Raw genomic sequence first — 19,958 nt, 5'->3', positions numbered from 1 at the left:
GGTGTCACAGCGCATGACTGTCACTACACCCTGCAGGCTTCAAAGGTTTCCTTCCTGTCCATGGAGCTCAGCTCATAATGGAGGAAAATGTATTTGTGTGTATTTTCCTCTGGGTCACAACACCCATCCTATGTGCACATTCCCAGGAGAGATGACAGAAACCGTCAATAACTATTTTTCTTCTCATTGAGACACAGGACAAGGTCTCCCATTCTGCTGCATTGATTTATTATCAATTCACAAAGGCATAATTACAGGCATTTAAAGACTGTACAAAAGGTTAAGAAGAAGAGGTGTAAAAAATATAGAAAATATACAAATGCATTCAAATCCATAACAGCTCCAGTTGTTCAATATGCTGAATAAATTAGAGAATAAATATTGATGGTGGTCATTCATGTTGTCCGTCTTGCTCTGATCCTTGTTCTGGTTTTGGCTCTGGTTCAGGCCAGGGTTTTGGCTCTGGTTCAGGCCAGGGTTTTGGCTCTGGTTCAGGCCAGGGTTTTGGCTCTGATCCTTGTTCTGGTTCTGGCTCTGGTTCAGGCCAGGGTTTTTGGTCTGGTTCATGCTCTGGTTCTTCTGACTCATGGTCATTGTGGTTTAACTGGGCATACTCAACTGAGCCTTGCTGAAATAGACAAAATACGTGTCTGTTTCTACAGTATCTGTGTATTCCAGCAGTTTCCTCCTCCTGTGTTGAATCTTATTTTCTCCATAAAGGGTCCCTCTAAGACAAAACAAAGTCATGAGGTCTATGTACTGTATGTAAAACAGTACTGTTATGTACATGAGTGTATTTGTTAGTACATTGCTCTACTTATGCCGTCAGCTTGTTCAGACGCTGACTCACCTGCAAAAACAAGAGCAGGAGACAAGCTCAGGAAAACAACACCCTCCACCCAGAGCCTCCCCTTCCCCAAAACAACACCCTCCACCCAGAGCCTCCCCCTTCCCCAAAACAACACCCTCCACCCAGAGCCTCCCCCTTCCCCAAAACAACACCCTCCACCCAGAGCCTCCTCCTTCCCCAAAACAACACCCTCCACCCAGAGCCTCCCCCTTCCCCAAAACAACACCCTCCACCCAGAGCCTCCCCTTCCCCAAAACAACACCCTCCACCCAGAGCCTCCTCCTTCCCCAAAACAACACCCTCCACCCAGAGCCTCCCCCTTCCCCAAAACAACACCCTCCACCCAGAGCCTCCTCCTTCCCCAAAACAACACCCTCCACCCAGAGCCTCCTCCTCCCCCAAAACAACACCCTGCACCCAGAACCTCCACCTCTACTCAAGACTGACGCATTGGGCTTATCGCATTACAACCACTAATGTGTGTGTTACTAGTCAGTTTCCCTGCCGACAAGCCCATTGTTTGACAATATAGAGGCAGGCCAAAGCCCATGAATGTTTTCTCTTCCCCTGCACCATTGTTTGATACAAATACCATTGACATTTTCAAGGAGTAGGTCAATTACTCCACAATGGGCAATATGGTTGGTGTGTGGGTTCTTATTTCAGGGGTTAACAAGGGAGCAGTCTGTCCTCTGACTCCGCTTGACAGATGCACCCTGTGTTTGGGTTGGATTATAATAACAGGAAGTTCCCTTTGGCGAGAGCAGGAAGTGGACAGCTGGCTAAGTGGCCGACTTAACAGCACCCTCTCTCACTGACAATGCAGATGTTTAGAGCTAGGCCTGGTTTCCTACATGGCACATTTCTCAAACCCCAGAGAAGAGGCCCATCTAATTTCTGTTTCTTAGTGTGTAGAGGGCTTCAGTGAACGTTGAACAGGATGTTGGTCTTACCTTGATTCGAATTCCGCACTTCGCTGTACACAGTGTCTGTGCCTTTCTTCACGGGGGCTAGAAATGCATATACAAATGCTTCATGGGGACATAATCAAAAAATGCAAGTGGACAGCTCATGATTATTTGACATTAAGCAATAGATTAATAATAATGTTGACATGTGTATTTGAAGCCTAGCACCTCCCAGTGAAGTGGATGGGTCAGTCTCTTACCTCTGGTGGGGTCTACCTCCTGGGGATGGACCTCAGTGTATTGTGGCTCAGGTACCTCAGTTTCCTCGCTGGTCTGGTCGTCAGACTCTACAAGTCACACTTAATGTTAGACATGAATAGTCACATAGTTAATGTCCCTACTGTTAAAATGAAGGAGTTGACCTCATGAACTCTGGTACACTCACCTGAGCCTGAGACGTGATCACTCCAGACGCTCCTTCCCATGACCCCAGGAGTGAGTGCAAAACACAGAGCCCAGGGGTCAGTCATACAGGACACCGGTCACATCCAATTGGATGAAACATTCATTGCTTTGCCATATTAGGTATGCATCCCCTCACCTGCTCTTTACTCATAGCCAAGCTAGGAGGAAGGAACACACAGAGAGGAAGAGAGATGACATCCTGAGAGGATGAAGGGTTGGAGCAAGTTTAGGGCTGAGATGGTAGGGGACTGCAAGACTCCATCAACTTTCTATCATGGGCCAAAGGTTTAGTAGTGTGAAGTCCTGACAGCAGATATAGGTTCTACTGCACAGTAAATCAGTAGACAGATCTTACCATTGGCAGCCTCATTGACTTCTCCATGGGTCAGACTCAGAGTCTCGTCTGTTTTAGTGCTTGCTGGCTTCCTGAGAGGGGAACAAGAAAACACAATGAACAATTAAACAGGAAACTCCTATATGACCTTTATCGATTTAATATTCACAACTTCCCAAACAAAGAATTGTGCATCAGTGTACATTCAATGGTTTGTGAATAGACTATGGTAGTATGATGAAGTCAAAGTCAGGCCTACTCACACTGACAGTTCCACTGTTCTCTCTCTTCTGAATGGAAGAAGGCATTTCTTAACAAGGATGATGATGATGAGAGACACTGGGAGCAGGATGCAGAAGGCTGCGATCAGCCCCTTCTTCCAGCCAGCCAACTTCACTGCAGACAGCAAGGTTACAGGGGTTACCTCAGGTCAAGTTCAGCCACAGTGGATTTAGCTAAATGACTTCTAGTCACACACCAGTGTGTTTGTGTGATAATACTTTCATCTGCAAGATCCCTTCCCCTCTCACCTCCAACAGTGACCATAGCACTCCTTTGGCTGTCATTGGATGGGTTGTTAGTGATGCAGTAGTATCCACCTCCATGCTCTCTACTGACACCTTGAACCGAGTGGGATAATCGCAAGTCATTGGTGGTCTTGGACAGCAGGGGCAGGGCACTCTTTGTGTGATACCATGTGTAAGTGATGGGGGGAGTGCCCCGCTGGACAGTGCAGGTTAGGGTCAGGTCCTCCCCCTCAGCCACGTCCCCCATTTTGGGTGTCAAGGTCAGTACTGGCCTGGACACTGGCTCTGTGGGGAATTAATGTTGTTGAGTCATTACAGTAAATCTACTATGTCATCAGTTAGACTGACTGTACCAGCATCTCCCTTTTATAAACTAGAGTCATATGTACAGTGCCTTGCGAAAGTATTCGGCCCCTTTGAACTTTGCAACCTTTTTCCACATTTCAGGCTTCAAACATAAAGATATAAAACTGTATTTTTTTGTGAAGAATCAACAACAAGTGGGACACATTCATGAAGTGGAACGACATTTATTGGATATTTCAAACTTTTTTAACAAATCAAAAACTGAAAAATTGGGTGTGCAAAATTATTCAGCCCCTTTACTTTCAGTGCAGCAAACTCTCTCCAGAAGTTCAGTGAGGATCTCTGAATGATCCAATGTTGACCTAAACGACTAATGATGATAAATACAATCCACCTGTGTGTAATCAAGTCTCCGTATAAATGCACCTGCACTGTGATAGTCTCAGAGGTCCGTTAAAAGCGCAGAGAGCATCATGAAGAACAAGGAACACACCAGGCAGGTCCGAGATACTGTTGTGAAGAAGTTTAAAGCCGGATTTGGATACAAAAAGATTTCCCAAGCTTTAAACATCCCAAGGAGCACTGTGCAAGCGATAATATTGAAATGGAAGGAGTATCAGACCACTGCAAATCTACCAAGACCTGGCCGTCCCTCTAAACTTTCAGCTCATACAAGGAGAAGACTGATCAGAGATGCAGCCAAGAGGCCCATGATCACTCTGGATGAACTGCAGAGATCTACAGCTGAGGTGGGAGACTCTGTCCATAGGACAACAATCAGTCGTATATTGCACAAATCTGGCCTTTATGGAAGAGTGGCAAGAAGAAAGCCATTTCTTAAAGATATCCATAAAAAGTGTTGTTTAAAGTTTGCCACAAGCCACCTGGGAGACACACCAAACATGTGGAAGAAGGTGCTCTGGTCAGATGAAACCAAAATTGAACTTTTTGGCAACAATGCAAAACGTTATGTTTGGCGTAAAAGCAACACAGCTCATCACCCTGAACACACCATCCCCACTGTCAAACATGGTGGTGGCAGCATCATGGTTTGGGCCTGCTTTTCTTCAGCAGGGACAGGGAAGATGGTTAAAATTGATGGGAAGATGGATGGAGCCAAATACAGGACCATTCTGGAAGAAAACCTGATGGAGTCTGCAAAAGACCTGAGACTGGGACGGAGATTTGTCTTCCAACAAGACAATGATCCAAAACATAAAGCAAAATCTACAATGGAATGGTTCAAAAATAAACATATCCAGGTGTTAGAATGGCCAAGTCAAAGTCCAGACCTGAATCCAATCGAGAATCTGTGGAAAGAACTGAAAACTGCTGTTCACAAATGCTCTCCATCCAACCTCACTGAGCTCGAGCTGTTTTTATCCAATAAATGTCGTTCCACTTCATGATTGTGTCCCACTTGTTGTTGATTCTTCACAAAAAATACAGTTTTATATCTTTATGTTTGAAGCCTGAAATGTGGCAAAAGGTCGCAAAGTTCAAGGGGGCCGAATACTTTCGCAAGGCACTGTAGGTGTATGTATGTATGTATGTATGCATGTATGTAATGTAATAAACAGGTGGTGTGGCCAAGTCACCTATGATGGTGGCAGTGCGTCGGAGGTGATCTCCTGAGCTCTCCATGTAAGGCTGACTGGGGTTGTTCTCGGCCTTGCAGGATAAGCTGTGGATGTCAATGCTCCTATGGATGGAGGTGATGTTGAAGAGGGCCAGATCCCAGGGACTGTGGACCACTCTGAACTCAGCTTGTCTGTGGGGGCTCAGCAGGGTGTAGGTGATGGGCAGACTACCGTTGTCACTCTGACACTGGAGCTGGAAGGGCTTGCCCAGGATCAACCTGCCCCCTACCACGCTCAGAAGAGGGACTGACACAGGCACTGACAGAGGGAGAGGGGGAACAAAAAAGAGAATGAATAAGACAGAATGAGACCAGAGAAGAGAAAAACTGTTAGAAAATAAAGCACATGCAATGTTTGAGAATCTTGAATGAGAGTGTTTTTAATATGACCCCATCCACTGTCAGAACAGAAATGACAAGATTGTTATAATGCTGTTATTGCATCAAATGGTTGTTTTATAATAATAAGGGGTTGTTAGAACACTCATATATCTGTGTGTGTTCTATTGAAAGTGGGCCTCTAGGAGATTTAACACTGACATAAGATTTAAATTGTCTTCTGGATGATAAACCTAACAAGACCGCATGATTAGTGTCTGTGTGCCTAACTGGAAGCTACCAGGGAGAGATGGCTCGGGGCCAGACCCTGGTTTCTACACAATGAGAAGTTATTACAGCAGATACTTATAATTCACAGCAGACAGTATCTTTCATACAAATCTTAAACTTGTAACCCATTCCATACATCTGTTGTTTGTCATGTAGACTGAAGGGGGTGTATCTTGGCTATAAAATACTTTTGTACCTTTGTATCGAGGCTCTTAACGAATCATCTGAGGGTGAATCGTCGACCAGCCATCATTATCATAGGGCACTCAATCGATTCACTTTATATGTGTGGGTTGTATTGACCTGCTTCCTTATTAATAAGTGAATAAAGACTCAGTTTAAGTGTAGCTCTGACTTGTGGAATAAGTTTGTCTCTCCTCATTTGAAAGTAAAGAAATTAACCACCACACCACACAGAGAGACTCACCTTTTGCCTTGAGGACAATCTGTGTGCTGTTTTTGAAGATCTTTTTGGTTTGTCCTCTTCCTAGGACTTGGGCCTGGCAGGAGTAATTTCCATTAAGGGAGGGGTGTTCTGTGGCACTGTAGTTCCCTCCTGATGTCAGTAGGACCTGGTTCCTGTACAGGGAGTACTTCACGTCCCCAATGTTGATTCTCTCATGGGAATAGCGGTCAGTATAACAGTTCAGTGTGAAGCGCTCTGTCTCAAACACCTCTCTGGGCTTCATTACCAGGACTGGCTTGGAAAACAACTCTGTGGGGATCAGGCAGAAAAAGCAGAGTGTCAAACATTCAATTCAAAGATACTTTGGCACGGCGAAACATTCAATTCAAAGATACTTTGGCATGGCGAAACATTAAATTCAAAGATACTTTGGCTTGGCGAAACATTAAATTCAAAGATACTTTGGCATGGCGAAACATTCAATTCAAAGATACTTTGACATGGCGAAACATTGAATTAAGTTAGAAAATGCTCACTATTACATGTCATGTGTACCAACCTTTTACAACACAGCCAGACATCCAATACTTGCCTTTGACTTTGATGCTCTCATAGGCTTCTTTCTGAACATTGCCTCTGTCCGCCTTGCACACATACTCCCCAGAGTCCTCTGCCAGCACTCTGAGCGAATGACTGAGACTAATGTAGGCTGTCTTAAGCATCCTCTTGTCCTTAGTCAGGAAGACCGCCACATTGGGTGGGGGGGTTCAACACTCGACAGACAAACTCGACAATATCACCCTCAATCACATCTTTACCAGCCTCCCGGGTGGTGCAGTGGTTAAGGGCTGTGCCACCAGAGACTCTGGGTTCGCGCCCAGGCTCTGTCGTAACCGGCCGCGACCGGGAGGTCCGAGGGGCGACGCAAAATTGGCATAGCGTCGTCCGGGTTAGGGAGGCATTGGCTGGTAGAGATATCCTTGTCTCATCGCGCACCAGCGACCCCTGTGGCGGGCCGGGCGCAGTGCACGCTAACCAAGGTTGCCAGGTGCACGGTGTTTCCTCCGACACATTGGTGCGGCTGGCTTCCGGGTTGGATGCGCGCTGTGTTAAGAAGCAGTGCGGCTTGGTTGGGTTGTGTATCGGAGGACGCATGACTTTCAACTTTTGTCTCTCCCGAGGCCGTACGGAAGTTGTAGCGATGAGACAAATAGTAGCTACTAACAATTGGATACCACGAAATTGGGGAGAAAAAAGGGGTAAAATTAAATAAACATTTAAAAAATTAAAAAATCACGGCTTTACCAGGAAGAATGTTCATGACGGGTGTGATGAAAAGTTTTTAATGATACAACAGAAGAACAGAGAAACTCTTTAACCCAACATTTATTTTCTTACGGGTGATCAAATATTGAAGCACACAGAAGCATAATGCCCATAGCTACTATAAATCTGAACCGGTACCTTCCAATAACAAATGCAACAGTTATAGTCAGCATTCAACCCCACTCTTACCTTTGACCATGACCTTGACAGTGTTACTGTTGTTGGACCTCCCAGCGTCAGGCAGCATGGTGATTTCAAAGTAACAGCACAGGTGTTTGTCCCCAGCATGCTTCAGCTCCAGCCTGGTCTCCACTGAGTTCCCACTGGCCCTCACCTGCTTAATCTTCTCCTGGTCCTGGTAGAAGTGGAAGAGCAGGGAGCCAGACTCATCTGGGGCGCTGCAGGTAGCTGCCACCTCATCCCCCTCAAACAGGATCTGGGAGGTCACCTGCAGCACAGGCGTCTGCAAGCCTGTGGTCGAACAATCAGTGTCAGTCACTAGGATGTTACATACCATGCATCAGCAGGAGGAAAATACTTGATACTGTATGTACCTACATATAATGGATTACGAATGAAGATATTTTTATTTTATTTTATTTAATGAACCTTTATTTAAAAAGGCAAGTCAGTTTAAAAACAAATTCTTATTTACAATGACGGCCTACCCTGGCCAAACCCTAACCCGGACGACGCTGGGCCAATTGTGCACCGCCCTACGGGATCTAGAGATCTAGAGAGTTTTAACAGAAAGTCAATATAATCATAGATCCATTTCAGCAGTACCTGTGACGGTGAGTCTGTGGGTGCTGCTCCCTTTGCTCTTGTCTTGAACTATGACCTGGCACTTGTAAGTGCCAGAGTTGGCAGCCCTGGCCGGGGTGAGCTGGTGAAGGACCGCAGGTTCGGTGGTGTTTTTGGAGTAGACCAGGACATCGTCTCTCAGGAAGTTGAAGCTGTGTGTCAGGGGGTGGGACTGGTGATGGCTGACGCTGACCTCACAGTTCAGGTCCATAAAGGTCCCACTGGTTACCTCACCACTTGGGTCCAGTTTGAGTGTCACACTATCTATGGTGAATACTAGACAACCACACACACAGACACACAAAGAAACCATGATATACAAGGCTAATGCAGACTACTATTTGGGGTACAAAATACACAAGGCTAAATGGACTATTCTTCAAGACAAGCCAGAGAGTTCCCTCTGTGCTTTCTCCTTTACAGTGCAGGTAGAGTCCTCCAGACTGAGGAAGACCCTTCCCTGGTGCCTGGCGGCCCTCCACTCCACCGCACAGTAAGCAGGAGGTGTGCCTGGCGACCCTCCCTCCACTGCACAGTAAGCAGGAGGTGTGCCTAGCGACCCTCCCCTCCACCGCACAGTAAGCAGGAGGTGTGCCTGGCGACCCTCCCCTCCACCCAGCAGGAGGTGTGTAAGCACAGGAGGTGTGCCTGGCGACCCTCCACTCCACCGCACAGTAAGCAGGAGGTGTGCCTGGCGACCCTCCCTCCGCTGCACAGTAAGCAGGAGGTGTGCCTGCAGACCCTCCACTCCACCGCACAGGCAGGAGGTGTGCCTGGCGACCCTCCCCCTCCGCCCAGTAAGCAGGAGGTGTGCCCAGACCCTCCACTCCACCGCACAGTAAGCAGGAGGACCCTCCCCTCCGCTGCACAGTGTGCCTGCAGACCCTCCACTCCACTGCACAGTAAGCAGGAGGTGTGCCTGGCGACCCTCCCCTCCACTGCACAGTAAGCAGGAGGTGTGCCTGGCGACCCTCCCCTCCACTGCACAGTAAGCAGGAGGTGTGCCTGGAGACCCTCCCCTCCACCGCACAGTAAGCAGGAGGTGTGCCTGGAGACCCTCCCCTCCACCGCACAGTAAGCAGGAGGTGTGCCTGGCGACCTCTCCCTCCACTGCACAGACCCTCCCCTCCACTGCACAGTAAGCAGGAAGACCCTCCCTCCACCGCACAGTAAGCAGGAGGTGTGCCTGCAGACCCTCCACTCCACTGCACAGTAAGCAGGAGGTGTGCCTGCAGTAAGCAGGAGGTGTGCCCCTCCACTCCACTGCACAGTAAGCCCTGCAGACCCTCCCTCCACTCCACCCTCCACTCCACTGCACAGTAAGCAGGAGGTGTGCCTGCACAGACCCTCCACTCCACTGCACAGTAAGCAGGAGGTGTGCCTGGCGACCCTCCCTCCCTGCACCAGGAGGTGTGCCTGGCAGACCCTCCCTCCACTGCACAGTAAGCAGGAGGTGTGGAGGACCCTCCCTGTGCCAGGAGGTGTGCCTGGCGACCCTCCCCTCCACTGCACAGTAAGCAGGAGGTGTGCCTGGAGACCCTCCACTCCACTGCACAGTAAGCAGGAGGTGTGCCTGGCAGACTCCACTGCACCTGCCTGGCGACCCTCCACTGCACAGTAAGCAGGAGGTGTGCCTGGAGACCCTCCACTCCACTGCACAGTAAGCAGGAGGTGTGCCTGGCGACCCTCCCCTCCGCTGCACAGTAAGCAGGAGGTGTGCCTGCAGACCCTCCACTCCACCGCACAGTAAGCAGGAGGTGTGCCTGCAGACCCTCCACTCCACTGCACAGTAAGCAGGAGGTGTGCCTGGCGACCCTCCCCCTCCACTCCGCTGCACAGTAAGCAGGAGGTGTGCCTGCGAGACCCTGCAGACCCACTCCACTGCACAGTAAGCAGGAGGTGTGCCTGGAGACCCTCCACTCCGCTGCACAGTAAGCAGGAGGTGTGCCTGGCGACCCTCCCCTCCGCTGCACAGTAAGCAGGAGGTGTGCCTGGAGACCCTCCCCTCCACTGCACAGTAAGCAGGAGGTGTGCCTGCAGACCCTCCACTCCACTGCACAGTAAGCAGGAGGTGTGCCTGGAGACCCTCCACTCCACTGCACAGTAAGCAGGAGGTGTGCCTGCAGACCCTCCACTCCACTGCACAGTAAGCAGGAGGTGTGCCTGCAGACCCTCCACTCCACCGCACAGTAAGCAGGAGGTGTACCTGGAGACCCTCCACTCCACTGCACAGTAAGCAGGAGGTGTGCCTGGCGACCCTCCCCTCCACCGCACAGTAAGCAGGAGGTGTGCCTGGCGACCCTCCCCTCCACCGCACAGTAAGCAGGAGGTGTGCCTGCAGACCCTCCACTCCACTGCACAGTAAGCAGGAGGTGTACCTGCAGACCCTCCACTCCACTGCACAGTAAGCAGGAGGTGGAGGAGGAAGGAAAGGAGGAAAACACTAACAAACACAGAGCAACCGTCCCCTCCCCTGGGAGGTTTGTGGCCTTACCTTGGCTCCTGTTCGCACTCAATACCAACAACATTATTGGGCCTGAGCTGACACAACAAAGTGGGCATTCTGTTCCACGTCCTCCCTGGTAATGCTTTTAGAATAGGTAACACATACAGCTCAGCCATGCAGGAGAAAAGGCTGAGACCTGAGCCAAAAGTACTTTGGAGCCAAATTTGTGACTCAGCCTTCGGGGAATAGATACGGTCTGTTATTACAGTTATATGCCACCAGCTCCCTCTCAATACCCCACCAAGAGCTCAGAATGAATGAAGTTGCTGAGAAAAATAAAACCATTACAGTATCTGAGAATGTAGGTGGATAAAATAGGTTCAACATCTAACAAGCTCGTTCACATGCTGACACAAAACAATGAAACCAGCTGCGTATTCTGCTTAAAATACCTTCAATAAATCGAATGAAAAACATGAAAATGTCAAGGAAGCCAGATGCTCACAATAACCATTTGCTACAAAAATAACTATTTTGTGTGAGGCATAAAAATAGGCGCTTATCAACCGTAGAGAGGACCAACTGCCCTCAAACTGTCTCTATGCCGGGACTCTTCCAGCTCTCTGGTGCATTTATTAAAGTGCCATCAAATACTAATTGTATCTCATACTTACATGACTGAGCTCCTGCCCCTTGCCCTGTGAGTGGAGATAAGTGGAGGGAGACAGAGGAGGAGGAATAAGAATAGAAAGCAAGTGATGTGAGAGACAGACACACATATGAACTAAAGGTATCCTATCTGAGCTCAGAAAGTAGAGTGCTGGGTCCTTACAGAGGGTGAGCAGACTGGTCAGCAGCAGAGGCAGGTAGAGTGGTGGGGAGTCCATCCTGAGTGATGACACTGATACAGCACCACAGCCAGGAGCCAGAGTGGCAGGCGCTCACATAGGGACAGGGGAAGAAAGGAAACACGGGCCGCAAGGTCCAGGAAGTTGGAGAGGGCGGGGCATAATTGTCTAAGTGTGTGTGTTACGCCTTTGTCTTATCATTTGCCTTCTTTTTGTATCATTGACCAGGAAATGACCGCTGCTTCCTCAGGATATGCAAGTTCCCAAATGTAAAGTGAATTGTAAAGTGAATTCAAAGTTGATTAAATTGTTTTTCCCCTCACCCATCTACACACAATACCCTGTAATGGCAAAATGACATATTTGCAAATGTATAGAAAATAAATACAGAATATTTAATTTACATAAGTATTCACACCACTGAGTCAATACGTGTTAGAATCACCTTTGGCAGCGATTACAGCTGTGAGTCTTTCTGGGTGTCACGACTTCCGCCGAGGTTGGCTCTCCTGCCTGTTCGGGCGGTGCTCGGTGCTCGGCGGTCGTCGTCACCGTCCTACTAGCCACGACCGATCCCTAATTGTTTGTCTGTTGGTTTTGTCTGATTGGTTTCACCTATGTGTAGTTTAGTTAATTAGTGTCTGTATATATAGTAGGTTGTCCCGCCCTTGTTTTGTGCGGGATTGTTTTGTCTTCATGTCATGTTTGTGGAGTACTTGTGGTTTTTATTCTCCGGTCATTTTATGATCCTGTGTTAGATCATTCACCCGGTGTGTTGGGTTGACCGTCGTTTGTACATCGGAGAATAAACTGTCTATTACTGTACCTGCTCTCTGCGCCTGATTCCACTCACCTTAGTACTTCGTGACAGAATCACGCACCACCCATGGAATCAACAGGAGCAGCCTCGTCCCCTCTCCAATCGATGGAAGAGAGGGTTCTCCATCACACCAGCATGATTCACAGGATTGGTTCCGCCATGGACCAAATAATGGAGAAGATGGATCGATGGGAGAGGAGTGGCCTTCCCACCTCATCTCCAGCAACCCCTTCTCCAGCACCTCCTGTTCCTGTGACCACATCTGGCTCCGGGGCTCTACGGCTGACGCTCCCACGGGAGTATGACGGTACGGCGGCTGGGTGTCAGGGTTTCCTCCTTCAACTAGAACTATACCTGGCTACCGTGCGTCCTGCTCCCTCCGGAGAGGACAGCGTGAGCGCCCTCGTCTCCTGCTTGACTGGGCGAGCCCTCGAGTGGGCCAACACAGTGTGGAATGGTCCGGACTCGGCGAGGGATAATTACCCAGAGTTCACCCGCCGATTCCGAGCTGTTTTTGACCATCCACCAGAGGGTCGGGCGGCGGGTGAACGGCTGTTCCACCTGCGTCATGAGACGAGGAGCGTACAGGACTTTGCTCTGGCCGCAGGAGCAGGATGGAACGACAGGGCCTTGATCGACCATTTCAATTGCAGTCTCAGGGCGGACGTCCGCAGGGAGCTGGCATGTCGGGACACCACATTTACACTGGAGGAACTCATTGACTTGGCTATCCGTCTCGACAACCTGCTGGCTGCCCGCGGGCGTTCGAATCAGGCCCTGTTGTTTCCACTTCCCAGCCCTCCTGCCCCTATACCTATGGATTTAGGAGGTGCGGCGTCGAGGGGGACCGGAGGAGGAGTGTCCTCCTGCACCAGTTGTGGTCGACGAGGGCACACGTCTGACCGGTGCTGGAGGAACTCTTCTGGGAGTCGGGAGGGCAGGCGGAGCACTTTTCGATCACCCCAGGTGAGTAAGCACCAGACTCACCCAGAGCTTACTGTCGGTCATGTGTATGTATTGACTTCTTTCCCTGGGTTTTTTCCCTCTCTACAGCATAAGGCGCTAGTCGATTCAGGCACAGCTGGGAATTTCATGGATCGTGGGCTTGCGTTAAGCCTAGGGATTCCCTTGGTGTCGTTAGACCGACCTTTCCCCGTGCACTCCTTAGATAGCCGACCATTAGGGTCAGGAGTAATTAGGGAGGCTACGATGCTACTGGACATGGTAACGCAGGGGGTCATAAGGAGCAGATTAGTTTGTTCCTTATAGATTCACCTGTGTTTCCAGTGGTATTGGGGGTTCCCTGGTTAGCTAAACATAACCCAGTGATTTCCTGGCGACAGGGGGCTCTTAGGGGGTGGTCAGAGGAGTGTTCAGGTAGGTGTATAGGAGTTGCCGTTGGTGCGACTACGGTGGAGAGTCCAGACCAAGTTCCCACCGTGCGCATTCCCTCTGAATATGCCGATTTGGCTATCGCCTTCAGTAAAAAGAAGGTGACCCAATTACCACCCCATCGTAGAGAGGACTGCGTGATAAACCTTCTGGAGAACGTTGCACTTCCTAGGAGTCACGTGTATCCATTGTCCCAGGAGAGACGGTGGCGATGGATACATACGTTACCGAATCGCTGGGACAGGGGCACATTCGGCCCTCCGTATCACCCGTCTCCCCAAGCTTCTTTTTTTGTGAAGAAGAAGGATGGAGGTCTGCGTCCGTGCGTTGATTATAGAGGTCTAAATTCCATCACAGTGGGGTTTAGTTACCCACTACCTCTCATCACTATGGCGATGGAATCATTTCACGGGGCGCGCTTCTTCACAAAACTGGACCTGAGGAGCGCATATAATCTGGTGCGTATCCGGAAAGGAGATGAGTGGAAAACCGCATTTAGTACTACATCTGGTCATTATGAGTACCGTGTCATGCCATACGGGTTGAAGAATGCTCCAGCCGATGAGATTCTCAGAGACCTGCTCAGAAATGTGAGTTTTTCAAACAGTCCGTTTCCTTCCTGGGGTATCGTATCTCCACCTCCGGGGAGGTGATGGAGGATGACCGCGTTACAGCCGTGCGTAATTGGCCGACTCCGACCACGGTGAAAGAGGTGCAGCGGTTTTTAGGGTTTGCCAATTACTACAGGAGGTTTATCCGGGGTTTTGGTCAGGTGGCTGCTCCCATCACCTCACTGTTGAAGGGAGGACCGGTGCGCTTGCATTGGTCAGCAGAGGCGGGCAGAGCTTTCAGTCGGTTGAAGGACCTGTTCACCAATGCGCCCGTGTTGGCGCATCCGGACCCCTCTTTAGCGTTCATAGTGGAGGTGGATGCGTCCGAGGCTGGGATCGGAGCCGTGCTGTCCCAGCGCTCGGGCGTGCCACCCAAGCTCCGTCTGTGTGCCTTCTTTTCGAGCAAGCTCAGCCCAGCGGAGCAAAAGTATGATGTGGGGGACCGGGAGTTGTTAGCTGTAGTCAAGGCTCTGAAGGTGTGGAGACATTGGCTTGAGGGGTCTAAACACCCTTTTCTCATCTGGACTGACCATCGTAATCCTGAGTATATCCGGGCAGCTAGGAGACTAAATCCACGTCAGGCTAGATGGGCCATGTTTTTTACCATGTTCCGGTTTACCCTCACATATTGGCCAGGCTCCCAAAACACCAAAGCCGACGCTCTGTCCCGCCTCTACGATACCGAGGAGCGGTCCATTGAGCCAACTCCCATCATTTCACCGTCATGTCTCGTGGCACCGGTGGTATGGGAGTTGGACGCGGAGATAGAGGACGCCTCACGGTCAGAGCCCCAAACTGTCCAGTGGGGACTCAGTACGTGCCAAGGGGGGTCCGGGACAAGCTGATCCGGTGGGCTCATACTCTCCCCTCCTCGGGTCATCCGGGCATCGAGAGGACAGTGCGGGGTCTGAGAGGGAAATACTGGTGGCCCACCCTGGCTAAAGACGTGAGATTTTATGTCTCCTCCTGCTCAGTGTGTGCTCAGCACCTGCCTAGAGGGAAATTAAAACCCCTCCCCGTTCCACAACGGCCGTGGACACACTTATCGGTGGATTTTCTTACCGACCTTCCCCCGTCCCATGGAAGTACTACAATCCTGGTTGCTGTGGATCGGTTTTCTAAGTCCTGTCGTCTCATCCCATTGCCCGGTCTCCCTACGGCCCTGCAGACTGCAGAGGCCTTGTTTACCCATGTCTTCCGGCACTATGGGGTGCCTGAGGACATCGTTTCTGATCGGGGTCCCCAATTCACATCCAGAGTGTGGAGGCCGTTTATGGAGAGACTGGGGGTCTCGGTCAGCTTAACCTCAGGTTTTCACACCGAGAGTAATGGGCAGGTGGAGCGCGTAAACCAGGATGTGGGCAGGTTTCTGCGGTCCTATTGCCGGGACCGGCCTGGTGAGTGGGCAAGGTATGTTCCCTGGGCTGAACTAGCTCAGAACTCCCTACGCCACTCCTCAACTAACTTATCCCCTTTTGAGTGTGTGTTAGGTTACCAGCCGGTCCTGGCCCCATGGCATCAGAGCCAGACCGAGGCTCCTGCGGTAGAGGAATGGGTACAGCGCTCCAAGGACACCTGGAAAGCCGTTCAGGACTCATTACGGTTAGCGGGAGAACGGCAGAAGAGGAGCGCCGACCAGCACTGCAGTGAGGCCCCCGTGTTTGCACCGGGGGACAGGGTCTGGCTCTCGACCCGAAACCTGTCCCTCCGCCTGCCCTGTCGGAAGCTGGGGCCACAGTGTGTGGGGCCTTTCAAAGTCCTGATGAGAATAAACGAGAATACAACTTCCTAGGTATTACCGTATTAACCCCTCGTTTCATGTGTCTCTCCTCAGGCCGGTGGTGGCTGGTCCCCTGCACGAAGGTGAGGTGCCTGAGGTCCCTCCGCCCCCTCTGGATATCGAGGGGTCCCCGGCGTACACAGTTCGGGGGATTCTGGATTCGAGACGTCGGGTGGGGGCCTACAGTACCTCGTGGACTGGGAGGGGTACGGTCCGGAGGAGAGATGCTGGGTTCCGGTGAGGGACATTTTGGACCCTTCTCTCCTGATAGATTTCCACCGCCTCCACCCGGATCGCCCAGCACCTCGTCCTCCGGGTCGTCCTCGAGGACGGTGGCGGCGCTCTGTGGGAGCCGCGCGTCAGGGGGGGGACTGTCACGACTTCCGCCGAAGTTGGCTCTCCTGCCTGTTCGGGCGGTGCCCGGCGGTCGTCGTCACCGTCCTACTAGCCACTACCGATCCCTTTTCGTTTGTCTGTTGGTTTTGTCTGATTGGTTTCACCTGTGTGTAGTATAAGTTAATTAGTGTCTGTATATGTAGTAGGTTGTTCCGCCCTTGTTTTGTGCGGGATTGTTTTGTCTTCATGTCATGTTTGTGGAGTACTTGTGGTTTTTATTCTCCGGTCATTTTATGATCCTGTGTTGGATCATTCACCCGGTGTGTTGGGTTGACCATCGTTTGTACATCGGAGAATAAACTGTCTATTACTGTACCTGCTCTCTGCACCTGATTCCACTCACCTTAGTACTTCGTGACACTGGGTAAGTCTCTAAGAGCTTTGCAAACCTGGATTGTACAATATCTGCCCATTATCAAAATTCTTCAAGCTCTGTCAAATTAGTTGTGGATCATTGCTGGACAATCATTTCAAATCTTGCCATAGATTTTCAAGCTGATTTAAGTAAAAACTGTAACTCGGCCACTCAGGAACATTCACTGTCTTCTTGGTAAGCAACTCCAATGTAGATTTGGCCTTGTGTTTTAGGTTATTGTCCTGCTGAAATGTGAATTCATTTCCCAGTATCTGGTGGAAAGCAGACTGAACCAGGTTATCCTCTAGCATTTTGTCTGTGCTTCATTCAGTTTATTTTTATCCTGAAAACTTTCCAGTCTTAACGATTACAAGCGCACACATAACATGAGCAGCGACCACTATGCTTCAAAATATGGAGAGTGGTACTCAGTAACGTGCTGTATTAGATTTGCCATAAACAAAAAGTGAATTGCTTTGCCACATTTCTTGCAGTATTACTTCAGTGGGGTTGTTGCAAACAGGATGAATGTTTTGGAATATATTTATTCTGTACAGGCTTCCTTCTTTTCACTCTGTCAATGAGGTTAGTATTGTGGAGTAACTACAATGTTGTTGATCCATAGATAGGACCCTGGTTGATTGGCAGACATGATATGATGAGTCTGAGTGTTGACTTTGAAGCCAAACCCATGCAGGAGTGTGATGAGTGTATCGAGGCGTTCATCCCGCCTGGCCCTCCCTGCTCACTACCCAATGTAGTCTTTGATACCACCTGCTGTTAATCTTCCAGCAACACAGCAGGGGCTCATACAGTACGATTTCAATCTTATTCTAAACTCTCATTACAATGATGTTCAAAATAATGAAAGATGACAAGAATCCTTAGATAGATAGAATCCAAGATATTCTTAGCAATATCATCTTCGTCATTAACGTCAACTCTCCGTCATTCATGTCCGCTAATGAAAATTGAGATTTGAATAAGATACACCAAAATGTACCTTGCCCATGTGCTCATTGTTTATGAATGATTAGCAAGTTCAACAAAACCCTCGCTAGGTTTTAAGGCAGTATGACACATAAAGGGTTAACCAAAAAGGTTATGTCTGTAGCCAGGAAACGCAATATTACACTCAGTGGGAGAAAGTCAAACCGAAAGAGTGTGCTTCATTACTGCTTACCTTGTTATGACAACTTCTTTGCTCCCCCTCAGACACAAGTGGTTCTGATGGTTCCGATGAGATCTACATAGTACACTAATAGGACTTGACAAACAGAGAATGTCTACAATAACTATTTTGTCCAAAGAGCATATAGGGGTATTTTACACACACTGTCTGTCTGTCCCCATTATGGTGTGAATTCCTCAGTCCTGATTGCAATTCTCATATCTCACCACTAAGAGGTGCTAAAGGGCCACAGCAGCCAACATCACCTACTCTTCTCACCTACATTCTTCTCACCGCATCCACATCTGCATATGGCCCGTAGCCTGTAATGTTAATGTAGCATTGAAATATTAACCTCACTAGGGTATGTGGGACGGTAGCGTCCCACCTGACCAACATCCAGTGAAATTGGGGGGAGCTGGAATGAACCTGCCAAAATTCTGGAATTGTACCTTTGCTGTAGGTATTACTACAGGAGTCATGTAATGAAACCCAAAGCCAGTACAGAGCCTGAGGCGTTGCCCTAATTGCTGCTGTCCTTGTGTTGTGTTCTGTTTTGCTGTGTTCTGTTTTGCTGTGCTCTGTTGTGTTCTGTTTTGCTGTGTTGTGTTGTGTTATGTTTTGCTGTGCTGTGTTGTGTTCTGTTATGTTTTGCTGTGTTGTGTTCTGTTTTGCTGTGCTGTGTTGTATTCTGTTCTGTTTTGCTGTGCTGTGTTGTGTTCTGTTTTGCTGTGCTGTGTTGTGTTATGTTTTGCTGTGCTGTGTTGTGTTATGTTTTACTCTGCTGTGTTGTGTTATGTTTTACTCTGCTGTGTTGTGTTCTGTTATGTTTTACTCTGCTGTGTTGTGTTGTGTTATGTTTTACTCTGCTGTGTTGTGTGGTGCGTTGTGGTGCGGTGTGGTGTGTTGTGGTGCGGTGTGTCTTTGCGTCTCCATATGACCCAGGACCTGAGTGATGACCTGTATTCGTTAAACATTCATGGGACAGGTCAGTGCTTAAATTGCACCGCTGGCTCATGGGTTTAGTGTGAAAAGCTTTGTTTTCTCACAAAGTCACTGAGGGGTCCAGCACCCACCCACATACTGTACCCTAAGTCCTTCAGACTCAATGTTGCATTATAGCTGGAAGCTAGCATACATACAATATAGATGTAACATCCCCTGTGCAGTCATTTGCTTACATTGCTTACATAAAATGCCTTATTTCATGTTTTGTACTTATGCTTTTAAGTTTTCACACATTGGACAAAATTCCTTTTCAAAATCACCTGCCTTACACTTACTGTATATTAACAGACTCCCTGTGCACCTAATTTAAGCTAAAACATACTGTTTCGCTGCCCTAGTTTGTCATAAACAGTGGAGTTGGCAAACATTCTTCTACCCAGGATGCTGCTGTGTGTAATTGGTGCCCATGGCCAGTCTGTCTGTCCACACGAAGGTGCACAGCTGACTGTGACTGATGTACAGTAGAGCTGGAGCTGACTGTCTGAATGGATCTGTCTGAGCTCCTCATCATGATGCTCAGTCACTTGGAAATCATCCTACAGGTCCCACAGGGAGGGGAAGAGTCACCCGCCTGCTGCGGCAGAGGCAGGGCTGAGTGCAGCAGGGAGGTGGTGGGGGTGTTATTTGAGCAGAATGTCTGTCTACTTGACATTTTCTCATTGTTTCTCTTATCAGGCATACATTACATTCAGTGAATGACCTCCAAAACCGACGATAGTGTTGTTGAGAGTATAGAGTGGCAGGCTGCATGTGTTTGTATTCACCATTAAAGAGCATTCACATATGAGAGTGATTGATGGTGCCCTGTAGCACTGCTGTTGAGGCGGTCAGTTCTCTGTGGGTCGTGGGTACAGAGATCTGATTGATGTCATAGCTCCGGGCGGCATTGCCAAAGCTCCCCTCCTCTCTTCTGACTGGCTCATGCTATGCACACCGCACTGCTATACTTCTGCCTAT

At 49.2% G+C, this 19,958-nt stretch overlaps 1 pseudogene; it reads right to left on the bottom strand.

Annotated features, from left to right (window-relative positions):
- Positions 1-206: 206 nt before the first annotated feature.
- Positions 207-13,182, bottom strand: LOC135554350 (platelet endothelial cell adhesion molecule-like; annotated as a pseudogene).
- Between the last annotated feature and the right edge of the window lie 6,776 nt (positions 13,183-19,958).

The sequence above is a fragment of the Oncorhynchus masou genome, chromosome 14 (assembly GCF_036934945.1).
Source record: "Oncorhynchus masou masou isolate Uvic2021 chromosome 14, UVic_Omas_1.1, whole genome shotgun sequence".
NCBI classification, from domain to species: Eukaryota; Metazoa; Chordata; class Actinopteri; order Salmoniformes; family Salmonidae; genus Oncorhynchus; species Oncorhynchus masou.
The sequence above is the reverse complement of the archived record's forward strand: the minus strand, read 5'-3'. Positions and strand labels throughout refer to the sequence as shown.